Below are 5,944 nucleotides of genomic sequence, written 5' to 3' on the forward strand. Positions count from 1 at the left end.
TAAATTTCCTCTAATTTCTTTGGTCAAAAATGTTGAATGGCTAGGATTTTGCCACTTGTCTCAATCTTGGCTATTCTCCCTCTAAACTTTGCCAAATCATGTTTCTATCCTCCAAATGATTCCAATGTCTAACTCACACCCCCAAACTATCATATAAAGTCGTAACCACAAGAAAAGGATACTTGGTCATAGAGTATGTGGTGAAATAAAATAATACCAAGTCAAGGAAATATTACAATTCAAATAAAGGTAGTGCAATGCAATGCAAGAAAATTTTTTAAGTGATTTAATCATAGGGCAAGGCAAGTGGTTTAGAAAAATTTATATTTTTAAATGAGGGTTCTCACACCAGCTATCTCAAACTACTCGCAAGAAATAACGTTAACCCTTCTTATGCTTGTTTCGTACCTATATCAAATACATGTATGTCCTAATTAGTTTATATTCCCTCGTTGTAGATTACACTTCTTAGTATATGTAGATCTATGATCCATGTCTGGGCATTCTACAGAGTGTGATTGAAAAGCTCCCCAATATAGAAATCTTTTGTTTTTTGAAAGTTTCCTCATTTAGAAGTTTTTCCCTTCATAGAAAGTGTGTGAGAACCCTAAACCTTTCATACTTTCTAAGTGTTTTGGTTTATTCCCGTTTCCCGTTTAATTGAAGTTTTGTCCACTAATCGTTTTAAAAACGGGAAGGCCTTTTTGTTATGTGCAATTATGTATGAGATATGTATGTATGTGTATGTGTTAGAACTACGTTTGAGCATGGCATTCAAACTTGGAAAAGAGGAAAAATTTTACGAAAATGCTGAAGGACCGAATCCGGCCGGAAATCCGGCCATTTCTTGGCCGGATTGTTGGCCGGATTGTGGTGCAGTTTTGAAAAAAAATTTGATTCGTCTCTGCCTCATATCCGGCCAGGAATCCGGCCGGGAATCCGGCCAGAAACCGGCCGGATTGTGACAGGACAGCTGGTTTGACCAGCGTTTTTTCTTCCTTCTTATCATCTTTTTGGTCCAAAATATCTCATTTCTTCCCTGTCCAACCGTGAGCTTTGAGAGCAAGGAGAGAAAAACTCTTCAATCTTCATCTTTGATTTTTGCTTCAATCTTGGAATTTCACCGATAGATTTTGAAACCACTCCGTACAAGTGAGCTTCTCGGAAGGTTAAAGCTTTTGGGTGGAGTGATTTTGAAAGGGAAGCTTTGAATTGCTAGTCTTCTTGAGTTGTGAGGTAAGTTGATTAAGAAAGTTCTCTCTTGCATTGATAATGGTTAAATTGTGAATTGTAAGGGTTGGATATGTCCCTTAGTGAGTTATATCTTGATTTGGGTTGATTTATGGTGAAGTTTTATATTTAATTATGATTTTTCTGGTTTAATGTGATCATGATGTTGTGGCTATCTATGATGGTTGGAAATGTAGGGTAATGACTCTAGTAGGTGTATATGATAGATAATTGCAACCAATTTTGGATTTGGAAGGAAATGTGAAAAGTTAGGGTTTTATATCCCCAATTCTGGCCGGTTTTGTATCTCATGATTAGAGGCCGAATTGGCCTTGGCTTAAAACATGAAAGTTGTAGGTATTGATGTGTTTGAAGTTCCTGTAAAATTTTAGGTCATTTAGAGTAGTGTAGAGTGAGAAATGTCGATTTTACTGTTGCTGTTCTAGGTTCTTCAGGATGGCCGAACTGCGTTTGTAATTGGCTGTTTTGACTGGAATTTCTTTGGATTTGGTGGTTGAGGTCTTCTGATGAAATGTAGCTTGATGTCCTAGCTACCATATGCCTTTGGAATTTCTACATTTGGACCTGTTTAGACTGAGTTGTACTGATTACAGTATAGTGTAATTTGTAAACCTGCAATTACGGTTCTGGTTTGTTATTTGGCATATTTGACTTAGTTGTGCTGGGATTTGGACTGAGTGACCTTCTACATTGTTGTAGCCCTGGTTCTTAGCTTCGAAATGGTGGGTCTTACACCCTAATCCGATAATCGTAATGCCAATGGTACCAAAAACCGCAAAATGATGTCAAAACTGTTTTGTCCGAAAATGTTTCTAGCTTGCTTTTCGTATTTATTTTGTATTTATATGATTTTAATGAGCTGTTGGGACTGATTTGAGAATTAATGAAACCATTAATGGCTGGAAAATAGGTAAACACAAGGGACATGCCGTCCGTTTATTTTCTTGTAAATTGAATAAGTTAAAGTGGGTTTTGGAAATGTATTTTGTATCAAATTGACCGTATTTCCTTGGAAGTGTCTTCGGGTCTTTGGATAAGGGTTCGAAGGCTAAGTTTCTATTCATGATACCTCTTCCGTTTCAAACTTCAAATGTTCCTTAAGCCTTTCCAACCTATAGAGGTATGAGTTCGGGTTTTTTCGGCCATAAGTGCATTGTTTCTAAGCAAGGTTTTAAGTGTGGAAGTTAAAGTATTTTGTCCTCCTTTTCACATGATTTTTATTGGCTTCGGTCATTTATTGACCACTTGAATATATATGCTATTGAGTCATACAAACAATTCCGAAAGAATATTGCCTTAGCTTATTTCCTGGAAATGTGAATTGTTTTGAGTTAAGTGTTTCCGTTACAACTTCTATCACCCTTTTTGGTTTGGGTCGCATTAGGGTTATTCTTGTCCACGGATCCAAATGCCTCTTTATCCTTTGAAAGTCTTTTATACGTTTACTCGCACGTAGTCGGGTATTTCTTCATTTCATCTAAATCATGCTCGATGAATAGTAATGTGATCTTATTTAATGTTAGGTTTCATTGGTGATTGAGAAATGCACAATAACTAGGTGAGTGTTCCTTGTTTGTTACGTTTCATGATTATATGGCTTGTTTGAATGATTGATAACATGTTAAATGCTTTCAATGATTGCTAAACGAGTTTTCGAGGCGAGTGTGTACTTTATCGCACTTAGCCTAAGTGATTGTGAAATTTTAATGATTGAGCGATTGAAATGTTAATTGTGCATGAATGTAAGCCTTTTGGGCTGAACTGGCCATTGCCCCTTGTTACCGGTCGTCTCGAGCCAGAAGCGGACTCGGTCGGGCGATTAGGGACTTGGGTGAACGTTTCGGTATACTCGAGTATTACCTTGTAGGTTGGTGGAGCCTGGCCAAAAGCCAGGGACGGGGTGAATGAAATGAATGAACGAATGAATGAATGAGGGGTTTTACTTATACAAAAATGCATTTTAAATGATTGAAGGTAGGGGAACGAAAGGAGAATGAATGAACGAACGAATGAACGAATGGCTCCTTGTGAGCCCGTATCCTTTTCATGAATGTGTTTATCGCTTTATTTGTACTTGTAACTTGAATTGTTGTTTATATGTATTAAATGCATTGATTCTCTTGTTACCTATGTGTACGGAACCTCACTGAGCTTTCCAGCTCATTCCTTTAATTTTTTTTGTTTTCCTTAGCAGGGGAAGACGTGCAAGGACGGAAGCTACGTATAGACTAGCCGATCTAGTACTTTTGATTCTTTTGTTATGGTTCTCGTCCCAATGTTTGGTGGGCTGGTTGTATGGAGAATGGAGAACCTTTGTACATAAGTTGTATTGCTTTTGGGATGGCTATGTATAAAAGTTTACGTTTAAGTTTGGGATAATTGTTATTTCGATTGTTTTGTGGGTTTTATGGTCTTTTCTTATAGTGACTGACTGAGTCCCGGCGAGAGCTGGGCAGGCGGTCCGCCGAACCCTTTGGTTCGCCTTAGGGGAAAGTGGAGCCGTTACAGAATTGGCCTTGTCTTATAACATGAAAGTTGTAGGGAATGATATTTTAGAGGTGCCTGCAAAATTTCAGGTCAATCGGAGTAGCGTAGCTTGAGAAAATTTGAAATTACCCTTGCTGTCCTGGTTTTACCCGAATTTTCGAATTGCTTCTGTAATTGGTTATTTTGGCTAGGAATGCTTCCGAATTGGTTGTTGAGGTCTTCTGATGAAATGTAGCCCTGTTTCCTAGTTTTCAGATGGCTTTAGAATTTCTGGATTTGGACTTAGGTAGGCTGATTTATGATGTTTGAACTAGAATGCATTCTGTGAGTCTGTTTTTGCGGTTCTGGTGTAGTCGATTGCATTTTTTACCTGGTTACACTTGAAACTGGGTTGAGTGACCTTCTGTAATATTGTAGCCCTATCTCTTAGCTTCGAAACAGTGGGTCTTGGACCTTCATCCGATAATCGTAGTGCCTTTGGTACCATTACCGTAAAATGACGTCAAAAACTGTTTTTTTCAGGGTTAAAGCTAGTTCCATTTCCGGATTTTCCTGGTTTCCTCTATTGCTTGTGTGTGCTTATGGAACCCTATTTTGGTGATATTTGGCTTTGGTTTATGACTCGTTATCGAGTGTCATTGTACTTGTTTGCATGTTTTAGGGCGTGACGGTGGTTCACGACGTTCCATTGACGGGGTTGCATGAAATATCATTTGCAAGCTTGGTGAGTGTACTACTCACTTGTGTGTTACTATATGGTTTTGATACTTGAACTTGATGAGTTAAATGTTATTGCACCATTGATATTGATTGAAGTGAGGGTGTACTTTATCACTCTCACTTATTTCTCATGTTATTGGAATGTTACATGAAATGAAAATACATGACTTGGTGTCGTTTGGACGAGTATCCAACGACCATGATTGTTATCATTGAGCTCAACACCTGTGGCCAGTTACTCGAGTCGGGCCGGCAAGGGCCTGGTCGATTAGATAACGAACCACGGTAGTCTGTTTTGGGATCTTTGGGTATTGAGACCCTTGATTCCGGTATACTCGAGTAATACCACAGTGCAAGTGTTTGGATTTCGGGCCCGGTAGGGATATGTTGGGTGGAAGGAATGGAAGTAAAGTGGAGTCTACGGTTGGTTACTCTTAAACATTGACGGAGGGTCAATGACTTTCGATCAAGAATGCAAACGAGGAAAAGGGCTCTTGAGAGCCGCCCGTATCCTTTTTATCTCCACCATTAATGTGTGCCTTTGCATATTTTTGATGAATTGAAATGAAAAGCTTTATGCTTATGTGAACTTTGCTGATTGAGTGGTATTATCTCACTGGGCAATTAGCTCACTCTATTCCTTTTGTTTTCCTTACAGGAAAATAAATACTTTTGGACTGCAATTGATAGTTGGTTGCCGAATTGAGCTAGTTGGACATATCTTTTGTATAGCTCATTTATTGAAACCCTAAATGTACTTTTGGGACCGTTTCTCTTTTGATTTGGCAAACCAGACATGTATCCACTTTTGAATACTTTTGTATGCCACTTTGGCTTGTATCTGCTAAATTTCAACATGTAAATATTTGCTGGATGATTGGTTGGGGTTTCGACGGGTCGGTTACTATTAATGGCCGACTCCGGTTTTATTTTTTTCTTTGACATTTTGACTTGTTTATGCGCGTTTGTAAGATCCGGAACGTACTAGATCGCTCTAAACTGAACCGTTAGTCCTGGCGAGAGTTGGGCAGGCGGTCCGCTGAACCCTTTGGTTCGCCTTAGGGTGAGGTGGGGCTGTCACAACCTGGACCCCGAGCGGAAGGGGGAATCAGGTGGCAACGACAATTCAACAAATGACTAATATTCTTGCTCGACTGGTAAAGCAACAGGGTCAATCCCCTGTTAATCAACCCAGGGATTCTGAAATGGGGCAAGACAGGGCCCTAGAGAGATTCCAAAAAATTTTCCCTCCTAAGTTCCTTGGAGAGTCGGACCCTAAAGTAGCTGAGAGGTGGTTAGAAACGATGATCAATATATTCGCTGCTTTAAACTATGCGGAGAATAGACATGTGCATTTTGCTATCTTTCAGTTTGAGAGACCAGCCAGAGCCTGGTGGAATGTGGTTAGGGCTAAATGGGAGAGAGAGGGAACCGCATGGACCTGGTTAAACTTCGTACGTGAGTTTAATGAGAAATATCTCCCACC

The sequence above is a fragment of the Coffea eugenioides genome, chromosome 3 (assembly GCF_003713205.1).
Source record: "Coffea eugenioides isolate CCC68of chromosome 3, Ceug_1.0, whole genome shotgun sequence".
NCBI lineage: Eukaryota > Viridiplantae > Streptophyta > Magnoliopsida > Gentianales > Rubiaceae > Coffea > Coffea eugenioides.